The 23064-nt window shown below is 48.3% G+C and overlaps 1 protein-coding gene across 13 annotated transcripts in view; it reads left to right on the forward strand.

Annotated features, from left to right (window-relative positions):
• Positions 1-23064, forward strand: part of FOXP1 (forkhead box P1) — a 525702-nt gene that overhangs the window by 224102 nt on the left and 278536 nt on the right. For all 13 annotated transcript variants that reach the window (XR_006741059.1, XM_045578936.1, XM_045578935.1 and 10 more), the window contains exon 4: positions 18273-18333. The gene's annotated coding sequence lies outside the window, so the exon portion shown is untranslated. The remainder of the gene's footprint in view (positions 1-18272; positions 18334-23064) is intronic.

Below are 23064 nucleotides of genomic sequence, written 5' to 3' on the forward strand. Positions count from 1 at the left end.
CAGTGCCTGCTGGGGACCAGGGAGGAGGGGCCCTGTGGGAAGGGAGGTCCGCGACCTATAGGCCCCTCTTCCCAGAAGTTTATGAAAGGGACATGGGGCTAAAGCAAATTTGTTTATTTTGTTAGAAACAGAGATTAAGATCATTCCAGAATCTTTTTTAAAAAAAAATATATTAATTTTTCACAGAGAGAAAGAGAGAGGGACAGAGTTAGAAACATTGATGAGATAGGAACATCGATCAGCTGCCTCCTGCACATCCCCTACTGGGGATGTGCCCACAGCCAAGGTATATGCCCCTGACTGGAATCTAACCCGGGACCCTTCAGTCTGCAGACCAACGCTCTATCCACTGAGCCAAACCGGCTTCGGCTGAAACCTTATTGAAAAAGTTCAATTTCAGAAAGTTAGATGCCTTTCTAACAGCAAGTCGAGGCTTCTCAGAGGTGAGCAGCTTTCCCCGTGGGGAAGGCAGGCTGGGTTGAGCGGGCAGAAATCCCAAAGAGAAGCCCTGGCCAAATACCGCCTCGGCCGTCTGTCCGCTTTGGAGAAGTAGCTATTCAGGTCCTCTGCCCACTTTTCAATTGGGTTGTTTGTCCTCCTTTTGTTGAGTTGTATGAGTTCCTTATGTATTTTGGAATTTAACCCCTTGTCAGATGTATCACTGGTAAATATGTTCTCCCACACGGTGGGCTCCCTTTTCATGATGATGCTGGTTTCCTTTGCCGGGCAGAACTTATTTTGATGCGGTCCCACTTGCTTATTTTTTTTCCCCTTTGTTCTCTTGCCCTAGTCGATATATCTGCTATTTGAGATGTCTGATATTTGCTGCTAACGTTTTCTTCTAGGGTTTTTATCGTTTCATGACTTACATTTACGTCTTTTATCTATTTGCAGTTTATTCTTATTTTGAGTTTATTCCTGTGTATGATATAAATTGGTGGTCTAGTTTCTTTTTTTCTTTTTTTTTTGCATGTACCTGTCCAAATCCCCTAAGAGTATTTAGTGAAGAGACCACCTTATTCCCTTGTTTGCTCTTGTGCCCGTTGCAGGGGGTGGGGTCTCCCGCATGGGCACGGGCATGTCGGAGGCGCCCTTTGCCAGGTGTTAACAGCATGAGGGCTGGGGTCAGCTTCTGGGTTCTCTTTTCCATTCCATTGATCTGTATTTCTGTTCTTGTGCCAGGACCTGCTGTTTTTGTTACAGTGGCTCTGCACTATGACTTGAAATCTGCTATTGTGATCCCTCCACCTTTGCTCTTCTTTCTCAATGTTGCTGTTGCTGTTTGGGATCTTTTTTGATTCCATATAAATTTTTGGAGAATTTATTCTAGGTCTGTGAAATATGCCATTGGCTTTTTGGTAGGGATTGCACTGAATCTATAGATTGCTCTGAGTAGTATGGACATTTTAATGATGTTAAGAGACACCTAAAAAATGCTCAACATCACTAATCGTTAGAGATGCAAATTAAAACAGCAATGGGGTATCACCTCACACCTGCTAGAATGGCTGCCATCAACAAGTCAACAAACAAGTGCTGGTGAGGATGTGGAGAAAAAGGAACCCTAGTACACTGTGGTGGGAACGCAGCCACTATGGAAATCACTATGGAGTTTCCTCAAAGAATTAGAAATGGTACGACCATTTGGCCCAGTGATCCTACTTCTAGGAATATATCCTTAGAGACCCAGAAATACCAGTTAGAAAGAATGTATGCACCTCTATGTTTATTGCAGTGTTATTTACAACTAGAGGCCCGGTGCACAAAGTTCATGCACAGGGGTGAGGGTGAGGTGTCCCTCAGCCCAGCCTGCACCCTCTCGAATCTTGGACCCCTGGAGGGATGGAAAGTCAGGACATCTCTCTCATAATCCAGGACTGCTGCCTCCCAACCACTCTCCTGCCTGCCTGCCTCATTGCCCCTAACTGCTTCTGCCTGCCAGCCTGATCACCCCCTAACCACTCCCCTGCCAGCCTGATTGACACCTAACTGCTCCTCTGCCAGCCTGGTCGCCCCTAACTGCCCTCACCTGTTGGCCTGGTTGCCCCTCACTATCTTCCCCTGCAGGCTGGGTCCCTCCCAACTGCCTTCCCCAGCTGGCCTGATTGCCCACAACTGTCCTCTCCTGCCAGCCATCTTGTGACGGCCGTCTTATGTCCACATGGGGGCAGCCATCTTTGACCACATGGGGGTGACCATCTTGTGTGTTGGAGTGATGGTCAATTTGCATATTACTCTTTTATTAGATAGGCTAGCTAAGATCTGGAAACAGCCCAAGTGCCCATCAGTAGATGCATGAATAAAAAAAGCTATGGTACATCTATACAATGGTATAGTATGCAGCTGTAACATAGAAGGATGTCTCGCCTGGCCTGTGTGGCTCAGTGGTTGAGCATTGACCTATGAGGTCACGGTTTGATTCTTGGTGATGACACATACCTTGGTGGCTGGCTCAATCCCCAGTTGGAGGTGTACAGGAAGTGGCTTATAGATGATTTTCTCTCATCATGGATATTTTTATTTCTCTCTCCCTCCCCCTTCCTCTCTCTAAAATCAATAATAAAATTATATTTAAAAAAAAACAACCGCCTTTAAAAAAAGAAGGTTCTCTTACCCTTTGAGTCAGCATGGAGGGGCCTGGAGAGTGTTATGCTAAGCAAAATAAGCCAGTCAGAGAAAGATAAGTATCACATGATCTCACTCATACGTGGAATCTAATGAACAAAATAAATTGAACAAAAAAGATCCAGAGACATGGAAACATGCAGGGGGTGGGGGAGATTAAACAAAGAACTTATATGCATATATGCATAACCATGTTCACAGACAACAGTGCAGGGAAGGCCTGGGGAGGGGTGGGAGCAGGGTGGAGGGGTCCGTAAGGGAAAGGGACATCTGGGTACTTCCAACGCTAAAGATAAGTTTGCCCTGAGATTCCACGATTTGCCACGTGAGCACATGCTCTGGGGCTTTGGTATAATAGAGTCCGCTCCACAGACGCAGCGCGGACAGCTGACCGTGCTGGGTGTGAAGCGTGTGGTTACTGGAAGTGAACGTGCTGGGCAGATTTCCATGGAAATGTCACGGTCAGCCGAGCCCGAGGCCTGCCTTGGCCCAGGACACGGTGCCCCTGCTGCCCCGCCCCCTGCCGCCCCCCCTAAGAAACCCATTGTCAGTGCTGCTGCCCTTGCGGGTTCATGTACCTGTCCTTTCTCTGCCAGTCCTCGCGCCCCTTTCCTAGGAGCACACATCTTCACGCCCCGGAACCACGCTGGCTTCTGCTGCGCATTGTCCTGGGAAGTGAGGGATGGGAGGGGAAGCTGCTGCCCTGTGTGCTCTGAGGAGTTTTCCTATGAGTTCTTGACTTCTTCCCCCGTGTGTGTCTTCAGTTTATCTTTAACGGACCGTTGTCTGCATTAGCTCCGTTCTGTTACCGATCGAAACCGTCAGATCGCAGCAGCACGTGTCCGGGCGGCGGGCCGGCCTCCTGCGTCAGCGCAGGCTCCCTGTAAACCGGGACGTTTATTTGCTTTTCTGAGGGTGTGCTAAGTGAGGCTGCAGTTAGAGTGGACGGCCTTCTAGCACTTAGGGCTGCGTTTATTAAATAAATTTGTTCTCCTACTCAAGTGTTAAGTATGTATTATGAAACCTCTAAGCCAATTTCGGTGATTGCAATGTGCAAATATTTTTTAAATTATGTAACTAAATAGGACTTGGCCTCCAAAGTCCACCAAAGTAATTTATTAATTGAATCGTCTGATTTAATTGTGTGATTGCCATGTGTTGGGGGGCCAGCCAGGCCTGAGGGCGGGGCCTTTCCCAGGCCACACCCGCCCTGTGGGCTGTGCTGACCAGCAGTGCACCACTTCTCTCTCCCCAAACTCTGTTTCATGACTCTTGAATTTAAGGAAAACGAAAAAAAAATTCTTAGTGGGTAGAATGATTTGTAATCCGTTCTCTCTATTACTACATGGTTTGAAAAGGAATCATTCTTTTCTTTCTGGCTGTGCCCGGGGACAGGCTCACAGAGCTGCGCCTGGGCCCATGTGCGGCGGGAGCCGTGGCTGGAGCCGCCGCGTCTGTTTCCTAGAAATGTCACTTAAAGGCATTGTGGTTTCGGAGCAGCAGCTGTGACTGAAAAGTATGTAAACTAAGCTGTTCTTGCTCATATCATTTTTATATTCTTATGTCAGACCATAAGGCTGCTTTAAATTTATTTTTCATTGTGTATTAGTTCTAGAGCCCAATTTTTTTCCTTCCTTGGGAACATATGTTCTTTGGGACGTGTGATACTCAAGCACTTCAAAAATACTAATCGTAGGTAAAATAACAACGCTGGTAAAACAGGTTCCTCTTTGAGTATTATATTTAGGAGAAGATTAATTTTAAAAATTAACTCTCGCAAAGTACAGTTTGGGAGCCTAGCATCTGTGTTTTAGGAAACTAAATAATTTAGGCCCACGGTACTAAGTCACGTGATAGGCCGTAACTTTAGCAGCCCAAATAGCTTTCCCAAAGGAAAATATTTTTTGTTACTGTTAAATATAGTTTATGTTGATACTTTAGAACTTTCCTTTCCAGTGGGCCATTTACTTAAATCCTTATTTAATATTTCCATATAGAAACGCCTTTGTCTCCAGGGCTCGCCTTTGCAAATTCCCATTTAATATGCGGTTTTGGGTGAGTATTTATTCAGACCGTGTGGTACCCCACACCCGATTGAGTGACCCATGGCGTCATGCAAGCCAGCACAGTGTTTGAATGGCTTTTGAGTAAAGGCGGCATCGGCGGGCGGAGGCAGAGAGAATGATAACGGGAAAGTCGCCCCTTTCCTGGGCATGTCAGTGTGTATGAGGGTGCAGGCTGCTGTGTGTGTGGAACACTGGACAGGGAAGCATTCCTTTCCTGAAGAGTTGTGAAAGTGGAGTAGAAAGTATGAGCTGTAGAAATTTCCATGGTAAATGTAATCTGACTAGTGGCCCTGCCCATGGATCCCTGTGCCAGCAGCTCTCCAAGGCACTGTAGCTCGCTGCCCGCCCACCTGCTGATGGGTCCTTACCATCACTGCTTAATGACCATTTGCATATTTCCTCTTTATTATAAGGGATAGGATTACCTGTGTTGGTAGTTTCCCTCGAGCTCAGGATCTCACTTTGGGAGTGTTTCACAATGATGTATTTCTTTCCAAGCCTTTGAAACACCTGTAACCCTAGCAGTTTGCCCTGAGATGCCACGAACTGCTGAGTGAACACATGCCTCCATCCTCTGTGCCCTGTGGGTCCTCCGGGGCACATGCAGGGCAGCACATCAGTGCCTAACGGCCTTGGAAAAGGGCCTCTCAGAGCCTTGGGTGATGGGTACAGCTCAGGCACTGGCCATCCAGGATGGACACCGGGCAATCCGCTGTACCTTGAAGGATTCTGGGACGTTCAGGGTGGAGGCCAAACGTGTATTCAGATAGCTTGGGGGCAGGGCCCTTCCCAGCACAAGTGTATCAACCAACCCTCTCAGCCAGGCGACCACTGGGTCCGCTGGACATCATCCTGCGATCCGCTCCTTGTCCCCCCTTGGCCCAGCCTGGAACCTGGAAGGGGCTTACTTAGCAGATCCTGGCGCACTTGCTGGAACGGGAGAGGGACAGCGACTCCTGCCTTCTATCTTCCCTTGCTCCTCAGCAGAGGTGGGAAATATCCCCATGCCCACTGGTTTCACACCAGAGTTGGCTAAAGAAATGTTCTTAATATTCTTAAAAATAAAGCTGAGAGGAGGTGGTGAGGTGCCCGGAGCGCTGCTGGCTTCAGGGGACAAGACTGGTTCCGGCCACCACACTTCCTAGCGGTTGCTTTCCTCCTCTGCCGGCTTCGGAGGCCTTGTCCCTGCTCCCATGCGCACCCCAGGTGGCCTCGGTCACAGCGCCCTCCTCGCGGAGGTACCTGTCCGCTCTGCCAGGTGTTTGCTCTCGCCCTCCTCGGAGACTTTCCCACCTGAGCCTTCCTCCTTCCACCTTAAAGTCTGGGTCGTCCGGCTGGTGCAGGAGAGGTTGCACTGTGGTCGTGAACACACACTGGCCCTCACCTGATCCCCTGTCTGTTTTGGGGGGACATCCTTGCCTTCTGTCACTGGTCCAGGAAGTTCTGGTAAAGTGGATCTGCCACATCAAATCCGAATGAGGTTTGCACTTTCCTGCTGTGATGATGATGGTGATCGCTGTTTCTGACGCTGATCAAGCGAGGCGGGGCTCCTGCAGCTTGCTCTGTGGAAGCGCCTTGGCAGGGAAGCAGCCTGCCCCGCATGAAGAGACGTGCTCCCTGCGGGCAGTGTGAGCCTTGCTTTGCCGGGCCCGGAGGGTTCAGTTCACTGGACCTTCCACCCGCAGCGTTCCCGCGTGTAATGCTGAGGCCTGGCCAGCCAAGTCACAGAAACGTGATGTTAACTGTGGGCTCAGAGGCGTTTCACAAACAAACAAGCTGGTAAGGTCCTAAGTCAGTGACAGGATCTGTGCGCAGCCTCGAGACCGAGGAACTGCGCGGGGCCGGGCTCCAATCGGTGTCCTCTGCCTCTGCGTGTCCCCAAAGTCCTTCTTGGTCATCGCCGTCAAGCAGCTGGCACGGAGCGTGGATTGTAGCTCCTTGTAGGCCATGGCCTTCCCTCCACGGAGGTAGGTGAGACCACAACCCTAGGCCTGCATCTCGCAGCTCACACTGAGGGAACGGGGCTTGGGTTTTTAGACTCAGTCCTGAGTGGGCTACAGTCCGAGGCCGTCTGTCCCGGGTGCGGCCCTGTGCCCGGCGGGGTCTCCGCACGCACGTGTGCCAGGCACTTCGCTGACACGTTCTGTGTGAGGACATTATTCCTCCACAGCACGTGGCGCCCGTGCTGGGTGAGCTCGCCGCAGCCAGTGGGCGCGGAGCTGAGGGTTGAGCTCGGGCACTGGAATCCCGCTTTCGGGTGTGAACTGGACTGAGGGGCTGTGTGTGCGGCAGGGCGGCCTTGGGAAGAGTCAGGAAATAAGGATATTCATCCTGCACACCCTCGCCGTGCCTTCCTCCCCCTCCGCCCTGATCTAAAACTGTTCTGTTTTGGTGGTTTGCACATTGTAGCCTGTTCGCAGCTAAGCACGGGGTGTCAATCACTTGCATCTTACAGCTTCTCCCTCCATCAGCTGGAACTTGAACTGACTGTGGCAAGGCATTTTCCACTTGGAAGGGAACTCCAGAAAGCAGGAACAAGAGCGGGCAGATGGGGGTCGTCTGGGGCCGCCCTCCCTCGGGTCAGGGTTCCTGCCAGGCGCCTGGAAGCCCAGCTGCCCACTGGACACGCTCCTTTCGGCAGCTTACGCTCCCCGGGAGCTGGCCCCCTGCAGCCAGAGGCGGGCCCACCGCTGCCACATGACGGCGCTGCTGGTGGCAGGGAGCGGAGCAGCGCTCCAGGGCAGCCTGGCGAGTGGGGTGAGGGTAGAAGGAGCTGCAGTCTGCGAGGAAGGGCCGTCAGGAAGAGAGGCCCGGGAACGGAAATGGGAAAGGCTATATCACTATTTGCCTTTTTCTGGGCCCAAAGGTAAATTCCTACTCTCAGGTCCCTCACAAGCACTGTGGGCACATGGCTGCCAAGTTTTGCCCTGTGAGGACGGAGGGGTCGGGTGGTGATTGCTGGGAGGTGTGTTTTCAGGGAGGACGGTCAGAGTTCTTCCCAAGTGAGCTGGCAAGGGAAGGTGACTGTGCCACAGTGAGGTGAACCGGAGCCACGGGCCGTCTTTTCTGTGCGCATCGGGGTGCGCCACCCCCCCAGGGGCGAGAGGCGCTGGACCTCAGCTCACAGGTCTTGTGTTCCTCGCTCCACATCAGTAAATGAGCAGCAGGGACACGTTCTTGCCTTCATGGAGTTTATATTCTGATCTCTTGTTCCAGACTGAGCTGCACAGTCAAATTAATGGGACAGGTCTCACCTGTAGCCTAAATGTTCCCAGGAAAACCAACAGGATCAGGTTAGCTTCGTGTCGGGGCTGCCAGGAGCCAGCTGTGCCCTGGGAAGAATGTCTGAGGGCTGCCATCGGGCCAGCACCTAGCCTAGCCGGTGGGTGGCCGTGAGTGCCTCCCGCAGACACTGGCTTACACAGCCAGCGGAATCCTCCCCCGGCTGCCTCGCTGTGAGTGTCCCCGGGGTGCTGCCGCTGTCCTGCCAGAGCCTCTGAGGTCCGGCAGAAACACCCAGGAGGGACCCAGAAATCAGCTCCTGGGGAATCTGGGCGGGCCTCCTGGTCCTGGGACATGGGGGCTGTGGGAGGGTGGACAGCCATTGTCACAAGAAAGCACAAGTACACCAGACATGCACGTCATCACCAACCCATCCCCAACACACACGTGCGCACACACACGTGCACGCGCGCGCACACACACACACACACACACACACCCCGCCTTGCTCCTCTGCATCCCACTGAGGCTGCGGGGCACAGGGCTGCCTCTGCGCTCCCGCAGAGAACGTTGGGCCGTTATCCAGAAATTCCATTAAATCCTTCATCTTCACCTTTGAAAGCAACTATATACCCACAGGCGTGCCCTAAAGCTTCAAACACCCACCTGCCGCCCCCAATAAGATGCGTGCGGGAGAGCTTTATGCGTGTGGAGTTTCTGGTTTAGCGCCCCAGGCAGGCTCTGCCACAGGAGGAGAATGATGGTGTGATCGCCCACGGTCCGGCCAGCCTCTGCGGCCACAGGAGCCCTGGGTGAGCCTGTGTGAGCGGTGCGGAGCGGCCCGGAGCCCCTGGCGGCCAGGCGGGGCCCGGAATGGGTGCCGCTGCTTCCGATGACGCGAGGGGGACAACCCGCAGCTTAGCGCACTGAGAAGAAAGGGTTAGTGGAGGAATTAGGGGTCTTCTTTTAGGTCCACACATACTTCCTGGCTATAACAAAAAACACAAAACGGTAGAGATTAAGGTCCATTCTCACATCACATCCTGTGATGTGGGGACCTCGCATCACAGGAGGTCCTCAGGGGTCTCGGAGGTCCCATTCTGACTGATAACAGCAAAATCCGAGTTCTTAAAGTGGAGAAAAAAGTGAACACACCATTGGTGTGTAAAAGGCAGCCTTGAAGGAGCCTTCTCGGCATCCTGTGAGTTTGCCATGCAGGAAACCAGCATGAAGCCGCTCGGTGCTGTGGCATTGGTGTGGGCCGGCCGGGGGAGGGCACTGGCCCAGCCTGCCGACAGCCAGATGGCCACAGGACACAGCTTTGGTGTTCTTGTCTGCTTCTGATAGCAGTTGCAGAATTTTGCCCTTGGCGATATTTTCTTCGCGCTTGTATGTTCTGCCACGAATTTACTTTTGTTAGAGTACTTTGAAAGAAAAGCCTTGCTCTAAAAATTTATTTTTTACTTAAGTTATAAACTTGTGAAGTCAACATTGTGTTCATAAAAATATTTCTTAAATGTTAAATATGTTAGTGAATGGTGGGAGGATCATCTTTTCTTTTTTCTTAACAGTGATTTCGACCATATTTTACAATAGTTCACGGAGAGAGTTTTGCAATATTATGAATGTGGAGTTGATGATGTGTAAATGGATGGACAGAGACAGACAGAGCAGACACACTGTCATTCCAGCATAATGAAGCTTATCTGATGAGAGTTTTAACTTTTCCTGTTACTTCCAGCCCAGCTTCGGGTTGTGGTTCCCTGTTGTGTCAGACAGCACATCTGACTTGGTGAGATTTCAGTGAAGTGAGAGTCTTTTGGGAAGGTTGGTGGGTTTTTGCCTGCATGTTTGGTTGGCATTTATTAGAACTATTTATTACACCACCATCGAAATTTACATTTCTTTCCTACTAAAAGCAAATCACACTTTATGATCACCGTGGCAAAAGATATTTAAGATGTCCTAACTGCTTATAAGGGATAATATTTTATCACTGAATGCTTCCAATAGGAATTGCTTTGGAATTCCTTTTTCCCTTTGATAGAATGCTTCCGAACAATTTAATGTCCTTTTCACAGCCTCTCCCCCTTCCCCCTCCCTTCCTTCCTCCCTTCCTTCCTTCCTTCCTTCCTTCCTTCCTTCCTTCCTTCCTTCCTTCCTTCCTTCCTTCCTTCCTCTCTCTCTCTCTCTCTCTCTCTCTCTCTCTCTCTCTCTGTCTCTCTCTACCCCCCCCTCCCCCCAAACAAGAGAAGAGCACAATGGTCTCTCCTCCGGCTGTGCACAGATTTCCAGTTTTGCTTGGAACCTGCATTCCTGGTGAGAAAACAGGAAGCTAAGTCCTAACCTTATTGAAATCTCTGCCGGCTTAGTCACACGTCTGAGGCACTCCTTCCAATAATGAGGCCGTTGTGTGCATCATCTCTGATCGGCTCTTGAATGTTTCAGTGAGTCTATCTTACACATTACACAAGATAATCGGCAGACTTAGAAGGTCCCCATCTGGACTGGAGAGTTCTTTTACTGAGAGATGTTTTGCCTTTTTGAGATAGCTCTCGCGTTTCATCATCTGTTCCGCCGAGATGAAGTGCGTATGAAAAGTCAGTGACTCTCGATCCATCTGCTGTTATTATTTTCCACTGATAATTGGCTCGAACAATGAAATGTCTGTGTCTGCAGCCTTTGAAACTGTACACCCTGTTTATTTTCTGGAGGTCTCACTGCAGCCACCCCCTCTTCAGACTCGGGAGCTGGCACAGAGCGCTGCCTGGTGAGCCGCAGCTCTGAGCGGCTGCGGCGCCCTGCGCAGGAGTGCATGTCCCCCAGGCCGGGGGAGTGTGCTGCTGACCCAGCGTGTGCACAGTGCTTGCCGGACCACAGGCTGCACCCCTTGCCTGGACGCTCGTCTCTATTTTCCTGTCCTCATTGAAATATTAATTTAGGGTGCCGTGTCTCATGGATACCTGTGGCATCAGATACCACGTGCAATTGTGTAATATAGTCGGTTGCATCCAGGTTTGCACAACGCAGAGCATTCCCGTTGGATTCCTCTAGCAGCGCCCCGTCAGCTTGCTCTGCCGGGGAGCTGAGCTGAGTGACGGGAACCCGCCTGCCGCAGAGGCCCTGTCCAGGGCAGGTGATCACACGTGTTTCTGTGGTCGTTTGCACCAGGTTAGTCACTGTCGTCCATGGACATAGGTTATCTAACGCCTCATTGGAAGGTCATTTCAAGACAAAATAGTGAACAGAATAGGTATCTTTAGTTTCTGGGGGAACCTCTCTTAGAGAAACTGTGTTTGATTCTTTGGGGCTTTAAGAATCTTTTTATTTGTTTTTTGTTTCTTGTGTCCTCGTGTTATGCCATGATATATGTTTAAAATGGGCTTTTTGTGTGTTTGTGATTTTTAAAAAACTTTTCAGCATTATTCCTTCGCTTTTGTGGTAAACTGCTGTAGCCAGAAAATGGTATTGCAATACCAGCCCAATACAACTCACCTTGGAACTTGACGCCACCTGTTTCCCTGGAGAGGCCTGGTGGACCCTTTTCTGACCCAGTCCCGCCGACACAGCCTGTGGGACCCCAGCCCTCAGAGATCACACAGCAGCAGAACCCGCTGAACACAACCCCATTTACCAGGCGTTTCCGCCGAAATCACTCAGACTGCCCAGTTATTACTGAGTGAGTCCCTGGCAGCGCAGTGGGTGAGTGAGAGCTGGCCTCACGAGGAGGCAGGGGCCTCCCAGCACTGCCTGTTTTCTGGAACATAAGGACAGGTAATGGGGAGCGGCGTGCCCCTGCGCAGGAGAGGATGGCTCGCTGGGGCCATGGGTGCGATGGAAACGGCCCTGGTGAGGCCGCGCAGTGGGAAGTGTCCCCTCACCAGTGGGCCATGTGTGTAAGCAGCGGGCGCGATCCTGGATGGATGGCTTTTGAAAGGCAGGCATTTGGGATGTATTTTTGAACAACTCAAATTACTTTCCTTCGATCATTAGTAAAGTAGTGTAAGATAGCATTTTTTGTTTATTTTACTTAATTAGATATGTGTGACTATTATGTGTGTGAATGCATGTACAGGAATGTGTCTTTCACATTATAAAATAGGCCTTTTTCTAGACTCGTGAGGACTGGCTTGAGTGAGTCAGAGCATAGAAACAAGATGTATACATCTGCCTTAAACTGTGGCCGACCCCTCTCTGGGCGGGAGGGGCCCTCGGGCAGCTGCAGGCCACGGGCAGCCTGTACGGACGCAGTGGCTCGGGGTGCACCCACAGCACCGGCCCGGCCCAGCCCTCCCGGGAGTCAGTTCTTCACTGCTAATGAATGCGATCCCTTTTAATTGTCATCATAGCAACTCAACATTTAATTGTCTCCTGCTAGTCCTTGTCCCTGGAACTGGCCGAGTCTCCTGTCAGAGACAGGACAGGTAGAAGGCCCAGCGGCCTCTGATTGAGCCAGTTACTCATTTGCTGAGTGTTTGTGTTTATGCAAAGGGGCCTCTTCCTGCACTGAATCTAGAGTCAGGCAGTGGCTTTGTTGTGTTTAGCCCACATACCTCCAGTCCTGGCTCCCTCTGCCAGCCAGAGCCCTGCAGCCGGCTCCCACTGCCTGAGTTCCTCTCTCACAAACTCACAACTTTCTTCCCGTGCGAACACTGCCTCTGGGCCCAGAGCCGCCCTCCTTGCCATGAGCCGGTAAGTGTGTGGGGAGCCTGCTGAGACTTTTGTTTCGTTTTACAAATGTTGAGAGGTGACTTTGCTGCTCCTCTGGCGCCTCCCCACAGACAGCGTGGGCTCCTGGCTGGGCCTCTTGGGCCCTGGCATGGACAAGCGCAGGTGCCTTAGGATATACTGGGAACTTGGGGGGGGAGCAGAAAGAGAGGAGAGAGAATAGATTTATTATTCTTTACATCCACAAATCCAGTTTTGTCACTGTTCAGGAGAGAATGCTACCATTGTTTTCGAAAGGCTTCAAACAGGAGGTGAAGAGTGGGGAGGCAGGAGCCGCTGGGAGCGGCCTGGGCAGGGCTGGCCCGGGAAGGCTCCTCTGCAGGGCCCCTGGCACGGCTCCCTGGGTATTAATAGCAGCGGGTCTGGAGGCGTGGGCCGAGCTGCGGGAGGGAAGGAAACGTGGTCCTGGGGGAGCTCCCTTCTCAGCGGCGCCCGAGGGAACTGGGTGCTCTAGGAATTTGGGTCCTGAGCTGTTGTTTTACTGGGTCTTACCAGCACTTTCTTGTTATTGTTGTTTTTGTTTGTCTAGTCCTGGTGCTTTCTTTAGAAATCACCATTTTCAGAGGCTAATCCAATGTTTTTTAAACTGAATTTAAAAAAAAGACTCAGAACTTGATGCACTTGGATCACGCTGAGGAGTGAGGGTGGTTCTGCTTCCTTTAGAATGTTAGGCTTTCGGAAATGAATGGCCAGGAGAAAGCCAGGCCGCAGTGGGAGGAGTGTCCCCTGTGAAGACATTTCGGGGTGAGGAGTGGTGCGGGGCGCAGGGAGCTCCGGGGTCTGAGTTACTCTTTCCAACAGAAGAGTGTGCTGTTCCCCCGTAGGTGGGAACTGAAGGATTCGAATAAAATTTTATCAACCTGATTACAATATGTAGGGACTTGGGTCTTCTTGGGTACAAATCACTTTAAAGACTTAGAAACGTTTATTAACAGTGAGGCTGCTGAAGGTTTTTAATAATAAAATTACAAATACCCCATCTAATTGTAAGTATGTGACTTTTACACTCAGCTTTGAAGGGAAATACTTTTTTATGAGGAAAAGTAACTGTCAGTGCACCTTCTGTGATTAGCGCCATTGTATTCTTAAATTTTGATTGATAGAGATAATAGTTTTCACTTAAAAATACAGACAGGTACTTAACTTTCCATGACAATAGCTATTTGCATTTCTTTTATCTTTTTGTTTAAGGTTTGTGGGGGTTGGGATGGATTTGATTATTAACTCTTATTGCTCACTAGAGGTAAATTTAAAACAAAGGCTTTGTTAGTGCTTCAAAGAGAAAGCAGCAAATATTGTTTTTAGATTTCAACACTTAAAGGCTGTGAAAGGATACTATAAACTATTTTCACATGGCCATGCCCAGGGTTTCCATTCTCTCCCAGTGGTTTTCTGAACGGAGTGGCCCATGTGGACTTGCCTGCCAGCGGGAGGCTGCCCTGACCTCCTGTGCAGCCTGTTCCGGGCTCACTGACGGGAGCCCAGGTCTCCCTGTAGATGGACCCGAAGCTAGGTGAGCCCCAGGCCGAGGGGAAAGGAAGTCAGATGTCCTTGCTGCAGCGGGAGGGGATTTGGGGGGGGGCGGGGGAGTTCTAGATGGTAGAACTCTTTGGCAGTGAGAATGCAGGGCTGGGGCATGTCCTAACTGTAAACCAGCCAGCCCCCTCCCTCCCAGCGGCCTGAGCTGCAAAGGGTTCCTTGTCAATTCTTCTTCTTCTTCTTTTTTTTTTTAAACAAATTTTTATAGATTTTAGAGGAAGAGACAGAGAGCTATTGATAGAAACATCAAAGATGAGAGAGAATCATTGATCCGCTGCCTCCTGCATGCCCCCCCACAAAGGATCTAGCCCACAATCTGGACATGTCCTTTGATCAGAATTGAGCCGGGGACCCTTCAGACCCCAGACTGATGCTCTATCCATTGAGCAACAACCAGGCTCCTTGCCATTTCTTTGCTTTTCAGTCTCCTTCCTTCTTTCTCCCCCGCCCCCCCACTATTTTGCTCTCCCTGTTTCTTCTCCTTTTTCTTTTCTTCCTTCACTTATCTTTTCCTTCTCTTTCTTTTCCCTTTTTATGTTTATAAACCTGACTCAGAATGTAACCACTTTTGAAGTTCTTTGAAGCAGAGAAACAACACTTTGGGGTTGATTTCTGAGTGGATTTTCTTACAATGAAACGACCCTTGTATTGCCACTTTTCAGCTAGGCAAATCTGTGTTGACACGCGTCTGTTTTTCTAAGAAATCTTTGATAAGCAAGACAAAAAAGCTCACGAGTTAAGATTCACCAAAGAGACTGCGGGGGCCATGTAGACGTGTTTCCTCTAATGCAGGGATGCCATCTGATCGGAGTACTGGGCAGTATGGACGTGTGAAGCCTGTTTCTGGCTGGAGGAGAAGGGGTCCTTCAGCCCCACAGTGGCTCCTAGCCTCCGCCTTCCCCCGGCGCAGCTGGCTGTGACCACTGCATCCCCAGTGACAGGGCACATGGGAGCTCACAGCCAACGTGTGTTGGGCTGAAGGTTGAGATGACATATGGTGGCCATCCTTCAGTCACGTTCATGCAGTTGTGTAAAATGAAAGCTAGTGCAGGAACTATCATTCCTTGAGCTGCTGTGAAAGAAAAGGAGGAATGCTTTTAGTGGGAAAATAGAGTATATATTGTTCACTTGCCATCTTGTGAGATGAAATCACACCTCCACATGTACCTGCATCCTGGCTCCAGGTAGGCCGTGGCTGTTGGCACTGTGCACACTTTTTCGCACAGATTGCCTTAGCCGTCGGTGCATCCATGTGCAGTGTGGCACTGCAGTGCTGTTGAACTGATGCAGAGCCATGCTCCTACTGGGGAGGGGTTGGGACGGTGGAGGGCACATTTAACTTTCCTAACCAGGGTCATAGGTCTGCACTGATGTCTAGGTCAGGGTCCTGGGTCATCCATAGTTTCAGGTCAGTAACATTATAACAGACAACAGTGAAGAGGCCATGGAGCAGTTCCGCACACACAGGACCTTACCTGTAGAGAAAAACATAAAGGAAAGTAAGTAGTTTTTATTAACCATATTCCGGGCTCGTGTTTACAACCTAAAACCAACAGGAAAACTTAAGAAAAGGAGGTAAAGAAAGAAAATACAATTCATATGTCGACTGCATTTTTTAAAGAAGGCAGGAGGGCTAGAGGACAATATTTTTCTTGTATCTTTTTTTTTTAACCGAAAAGCTTCGCATAATCATTTGAGTTTTAGATATCATCATGCTGCCAGTATACATTCAGATAAATAATTGATGGATTTGATAAGCAAAGTTATTGTCTAAAAAATAGCAGATACAGTTCTGGAAATAGGAGTGTGGTGCTTTGGGAAGATGAAATACAGACTTTCCTCTGGTTGTAGATTCTGGTCCTTCCAGGCCCAGGCCTGGGCCCTGTCTGTCCTGATACTGACACAGGCTGCTCACGGTACCACAGCTCTGAGCTACTCCTCTCTTCTCAGCAAAGCCAGGAAAATATCTGGTAGATTCTTTGTTCATATATACTAACAACTAAAATCAACAAATGAATTAATGAGCAGTCAAATATGCATATGCATTAAAATTTTTGTAACTTCAAGAAGAGGAAAAGATGGCTTGAATACCACGCCTGTTTCATGTATAGGTTCAATTAAAAGTAACCGGTTCTGTATTGCTGTAGTAATTCCAGTTAGAGGACCTGATGGATAATGCTGAGCCCGCACCCGCCAGGGAATGCTTTGTGTAATTTCTGGAGTGGGCCAGCCTCGATTTCCCCCATCCCTTACGGAGGACACTGTGCTGAGCAGAGAGGTGTGGGGCCAGGGTTAACCTGAGGATGCTCTGCAGGTGTGAACACAGCGTAGGGGATAACTTTGTTCAAAGTAGGCGTTTTCAGCAGTATTTTTTAAATAGAAGTTTCACAAGGCCCGGTAGTTTGCCAGGCCTGTGGGACAGCAATCTCACCTGCATGGCTACGGCTGCTACTGTCGGTCTGACTGCCCGCAGGAAGGGATGAAGCCCAGGAGGTAAACGTGGCAAACAGCTTAGCGTACATTCACTAGTGCACATTTCAAAGGAGAGGAGGGTCACGGGCTCGCCCGGGACTCAGGAGGCTTGCCAGGGCTCCCTCACTTCCCACTGAGACGGGAGAGGGAGGAGCGGGGCCTCCGTCAGTGGCCTGGGGTCCGAGAGCTCCTCTGATGTGCGTGTGACCGCTGCTCTGCGTCCTAGGCCACACTGTCGTTGCTGTTTCCTGAGCACCGTTTGCTCAGCCAGGGTTCCCACCCCTGCAGAAACCTATCCTGGCACAAACACCAGCAGGAAAGTGCAGACTGTCATTTTCTATTTGAATTGTTTTGTGTAAAAACAAAAAGGTTTTGGGCAGGTTGCAAAATTGTAATTTTAAGTCCCAGAGCTAGGGTTTTCCCCCACCCAAATGGTGAACATTTATGGTGAAAACCTCCAATTTCCTCTTAGAGTAAACAAGAAAATTATGATTTCACTCAGAGCCTGCATTTCTTTCCAATCTTAATGGCAAGCATCTGCATACACTTGCCGGTGGAAATGTCATAAATTGGCCGTGTATCAGTTCCTCAAAGGGAGCGCCCCGGGTGCCCTCACAGGTCTCTGCCACAGGGCAGCCAGCGGCACTCAGCGGGCTGCCTCTCCCCGTTAGGACTGCGGCGGCTGTGCGGAGACGCCCTGCGTGAACTCTAAAGCACGCCGTTCCACATTGTGCTGAGAGGGAGCAAAAGGACACTGACGTTTCAGTAACATGAGGGTACAATTTCTCCATCTTAAAAGTTAGGCTGGCATTTGGTCTATCGATGTGGAATGAGTCCTGTTCCCTGATGCTAACTTGACCTAAATTAATAAACGATGTTTTCTTTTCACTTGTGCCATATGCTGATCCCAGCTCCGCGGGCCTGTGGCAGTTCATAAAGGGCCACACTTCTTGCGGAAGGGAGTATGCCGTGCAGGAGTGGCTGCGGGAGGATGTGTTCATCCTTTCTTTGCATTTTAGGAAACTTGATTTCAATTGCTTAGTTCACCTGACACGAACCGCTTTTATGTGACTTAGTTAATCTGGCAGCTATATGCTAAGTGGAAAATATTCTGAGAGCAGCTTTCACTGCTGTGAGCCCCGTCACTCCCCATCCTGGAACTGCGGTGCTCGCGTCCTCCTGAAAGGCCCTGGTGGCCACACAGCTTGTCTGTGAGAACTCTCTTCTGGGGGAGTGAGAAGCCTACGCGGCAGCGCACTCTAGGTTGTGGATGGTAACCGAACAGACACGCTCCGATAGCAGTCTGGTTTCCAAACAAAGACCCGTGAGTCATGCATTATTCCACGTGAAAATAAATTAACAGCAAGACAAGAAAAAGTTCACAAGCAAAATGTGAAACGTTTCACCTCGACTTTTCCATGGGAGCTGTCTTGTCTTGAAGAGCTCAGAGGCATGTGGTCCAGATAAGCGAGGTCTCGTGACTTGTTTTTAGTAACTGAAAGTCATCTGCCACTGAACATAACCCAGTCCCTTTGTTGTTTCTCTTGAATCTTCCAGGCAAGAGAGGTGGTTGCTGCTTTCTCTTGACATTCAGATTTTGATGTTCTCTTTTGTTTTCAGGGTAAGCAGTGACCTTTGGAGGTGACTGTAACTGAAGATTGCTTCACAGAAGCCACAAAAGGTAAATGCAGATACGATTAGTGGGGCAATGTGCAGGGTGGTAGCTGTCACCTTTTAAGCATCTTAATTCAGTTCTCTTCTGACCTACATATTTATCAAGTAGATATGTTTTATTTGTGTGTAAGTATGTATGTGGCATATTTTGGGAGGTCGTTAAAGAAAAGATCCCTTAAGAAATGGTCCACAGAGTCATATTTGTCCTCCAAATAGCAAACTTTCCCCTTTGTTGAAACTGAGCTTTTTTGGGGGGATGAAAGAGTGCTGAATTAGATTAAAGTTAGGCATATTCACATCACAAAAGTGGTGATTTCATAAAATGAACTTGCTGCTAATAAGAGTAACGCGTTTCAGTGTTCTGAGCTGAAGTGGTGTCATCAAATTGATGTTCATCTGGCGGCTTCACAATCACCTTCTTTCAGAAATTAATTGTCAGGCGCCATAGCAACATGCCACGTTGCTGTAACTGCGGAGCGTGGGCACATCCCTGTGATGTCAGCAGGAGACTGCCTGCTTCCTTGGTCTTGCTTGAAAATCAAATGAGCACTTGATTCTAAACTAGAAGTTTTCCAGGAGACTCGTGTAGCTTGATGAGTAAAAACTCAGTGAATGTTCTCAGATTCACATTTGGGAGGGGACAAAAAAGCATTCTGCTAGAAGTGATCATGGATGCTACATATTTTTTTTGATTCCTCAAGTACGAATCTCGTCACATACAAGTTAATCTTGCTTGTGGTTTTAACATCTCATGTTTCTCAAGTGGTGTCTTTATTTTGTTTTTGAATTATGGCCACTAAGTGTTCCACGCTAAGCAGTAGATTTGTGTGTGTCTCTGAGCAGGCTCGGCGGCCTGGCTGCGTGCGTTTGCCAGGCCCGCATTGTTTCAGTCTGGATCAGGTGCCTCGCCCCGCAGTGGGGCAGGGCTGTTGTGGGCCTTTCGAATGGCACAGATTCTTGCACCGGCTTGTGTTACATCTCACCCAGGTGCTGGGTTCTAGAACGCCTTACAAGAGTGGTTTGCTTTTAAACTTGTGTTTCAGCACATTTGATCTGGGCCAAAAAATCCAACCTGCCTCATCTCACTACCTTTGTGGTGTGAGTGGAGCCCCAGTGGGAGCACTCAGCTGTCCTCCGTGAGGACAGTGCCCCGTGGCGGCCCGCCAGCCCTGCTCACCAAGTCAGAGCTCGGCTTTTGGCAAAGCTCTTTGCTGAGACTCAGTTTTCTAATCTTAACAATGTTGTTGAAGTATTTTAAAATAAACTTGATTTTTTTCTATCCCCAGTTAGCATTTAATTATTTAACTTTTTTTTCCTGCAATATCAATTCTGAGTTTTGATTCATTAAGAATTTTTTTTTTTTTTTTTTTTTTTTTAGAAATAAGGTATTTGGACTCAAATAAATAATAAATGACATGAAATTTTTACCTTTTAACAATGTCAATGATCCTTTAAAACTAATCAATATATCTTGATCTGTAAGGCAAAAAAAAGCCTTGCTATAAATATGAAATCTAGAAAACATACATGAAGTGGATAGAATGATTATTGTTTCTCCCAGTGAGTAGACCTTAAGCAAACATAAAGCGTGCTGCCAGTGCTGGCAAGAAACCAGCCCTGCCCTCCACACTGCAAGCAGGATGCCCACCTCAGATGCCAGGAGTCTCTTAGTAAATGCCATGGCCGGTTTTGAAATCTGGCGATCATTAACTGTCAGCAGAGATGCAGATAAATGTGCCTCCCTTCACATGATGGGAACAACTGTGTGCATGAAAGTGGCCAGGCAAACTCGGAAAACCAGACACAGCCATTTTTCAAACGTCTGAAGAATCATAAATAACAGTCATAGTACTTGGTAGTGATACTAACAATTTCTTTCCAGTAGATCTGAACATTTTATAAAATGGGTCTGGTTGCCAGCATTCCTGGCAATTATTATAATCCCCACATTACACCCTGGGACAGCGGCCCCCAGGTGAATGGTAACTCCCCCAGGTCACCCAGGACGCCCGCAGGAGGAAAGGGGCTGCTGGCGCTGGCCAGGATCACGGCCTGCTGTGGGGCCTGGTCTGGTGAGTTAATGCTGCTGTGTGGCTCAGCGCCTCCGTTTCCCACTCCCACCGGCAATTCACCCACAGGCATTTTCGCTTCACATTCACCAGCTGTGTTCACTTCTGAAAAGCATTGGGAGTCAATGATAACAGTCAAGATCATATATATTACAATTAAATGGTTATTTTAAAACATATCTTCAAACTTCACATTTTATCTGTTGGTTCATTTTTGTACTAGTCAACTGCTTTGAGAAAGTGAACCATCGTGAAGGAATGTGTAATTCTTGCAGTTTTTCTTCCACCCCCAACTTGAGCTACTTTTTTGTTGTTGTTAGATCAAGAAGTTTTAATGCATCTTTATAGATTCTACTCACTGTGTCTTACATATTGCAAATTATTTCTTGGTTACAAAAAAGCTAAAATTGGCTATTTAGCCATTTAAAATATATTCATTGGTTCTTTGGAAAGTGTATATGTGTGGATTTAATATTTACATAATGAAAATATTTCTAGTTAAATCCATTCAAAATGACCTCTTTGCAACATTCAACATTTGCGTTGTGTAACTATTAATTCACAGAGCTGTTCTGAAGACACTGGGAGAGAGGTCTCCACTGGGCTGCCATTGGCGGAAATTATTAGCAGGCTGTTCCTTAAGCACGGAAGCCCTCCTGCTTCTCCGACCTCCACAGCCACACACGCCGACGTGGCTGTACCAGTCAGGGCCAAGAGGCGGCTGATGTAGACAGAGCCCTAGACACCATGACCCACTAACACACAGGCTCCCTCTCCGGGAACAGCTGGCCGGCCTGGCTGACTGAGGCCTCTTCCTCTTGTGCTGTCCTCTTCGGGCTTGTCTGCGTGGTTAAGCACAGTGAAGTCCAAGCCAGGAATTTTTTTTAAGCAAATGAATTAAAAATTGCACACACTATATCCATTGACATTTAATTAGAAAGAGTATGGTCATGTGGTCACTAGAAGCTGCAGTGGCTGGTGGGAAAATGTCTCTATCTGGGTGGCCACAAGTGTGGGAGAATTGGAGAACAGATTTAAGGGGATAGTACAAATCAACTTGATTGGTTGAATTGCCTCAATCCAAAAATTGCATTCATTCAGTCAGTCATTCATTCATTTATATGGATGTGCATACTACTACATGCATACATGAGCTCCTGCTTCAGCTTTTAGTTGGTGATGTGTGCCGGTACTGGCTCAGAGCACTTGGAGGGAGGGCACCATTCTGTCAGTCCTCAGAGGGTTCACATGGTGGGGAGGGAGCCAGCCGTCAGGAAGACGATGGCAATGCAGGAAGGGCAGGTACTGGTTGCTCTGTAATGTGCTCTCCAACAGGGAGACCGGGGCTTGGGCATGTAATACAGCATTAAATGGATGCTAGGTTGGATTAACTTGATTTTCTTGTACCTTTCATGCCAATGCCATTGTGAATGTTATCAGGCATGCCACTTTTTTTAGTAACAGCTTTATTGAAATATAGTTCACACACAATACCATTCGCCCATGTAAAGTGTACTGTTGAGTGTTTATAGTACGTTTACAGAGTTAGCATCCATCATCACAATGTAGTTTTAAAACATTTTATCACCCCAGGAAGAGGCCGTACCCATTAGCAGCTGCTCCCCCATCCCAGCCCCTGGCAACAACTAATCTACGCTCATTCTGTATAGATTTACCTATTCTGCATGTTTTACATAAATTGAATCATGCATTATGTGGTCTTTTGGGACTCACTTTTTTCACTTAGCATAACGTTTTCACAGTTCATCCAAGGCTTTTCAGTTTTTAACTGTTTTACAACCTTAAAGTTGTTTGAGTTCTTAGCTTTACATTTAACAAAATGGTGGCCTGAAATATACTCACAAGGAATGGCAGGTGGAGAAATGACTGTTTCCATGTTGTTTATATTTCCATAGAACTGATTCGGTCTTTCAACAGTTAAACTTTAGAATTTAAATGTTTGCATTTTAAGTTAGCTGTCTTTAAACATTGTTAACCATAAGCTGAACTAAGTTACCCTGTGAGCAAGAGCTGACTTTCCTGTGTGTCACTTTCAAAGAAAAAATTTAAATACTGATTTCCAGAGAAACATGCTCACATGCTGAAATGTACATGAGGCAATATTTGCCACAATTATCAAGTAGCCATATTTTGCACAGTTGAACAAATAAAAAAATATAAAACCAAATAACAAATGGCTTTATTCATTTTTTCAAAATGATGTTTTTGTTCTTCCATCTGGTAAGGTCACTAATATTCCAACTGTATAAGGTTCACTTTGAGCATCTTAACAAGGAGTTCTCAGCTAGGTGACAACTTAGCAGCATAGCAGATGCAGGATCATTGCCCCTTTTCGGTTATTCAGAAACCTCAAGAAGAAACTTGGGCCTATCTGTGCAACAGCAATACTCGCTTAGGGCAGCACGCCTGTGAGACACCTGCACACCTGGTCTCTCCTGGCATCCAGAGCTTAAAGAGCACTTGGCGTATTGATGAGAGGGTCTTTATTTTGGGGCCATTTTAAAAGTTGACCCTTTCTGCCAAAGGCTAAGTTTGGATTTGAAGCTCATGGTATCTTTTTCAAAGGCTGTTGGTGAGGGGAATTCTGTAAAAATGAAAAATGAAGATTATTGTTATACCTCTCCTTCCTTGAGCTAAGCTATTGTACC

Source organism: Pipistrellus kuhlii, unplaced genomic scaffold (genome assembly GCF_014108245.1).
Source record: "Pipistrellus kuhlii isolate mPipKuh1 unplaced genomic scaffold, mPipKuh1.p scaffold_m20_p_11, whole genome shotgun sequence".
Taxonomy (NCBI): Eukaryota; Metazoa; Chordata; class Mammalia; order Chiroptera; family Vespertilionidae; genus Pipistrellus; species Pipistrellus kuhlii.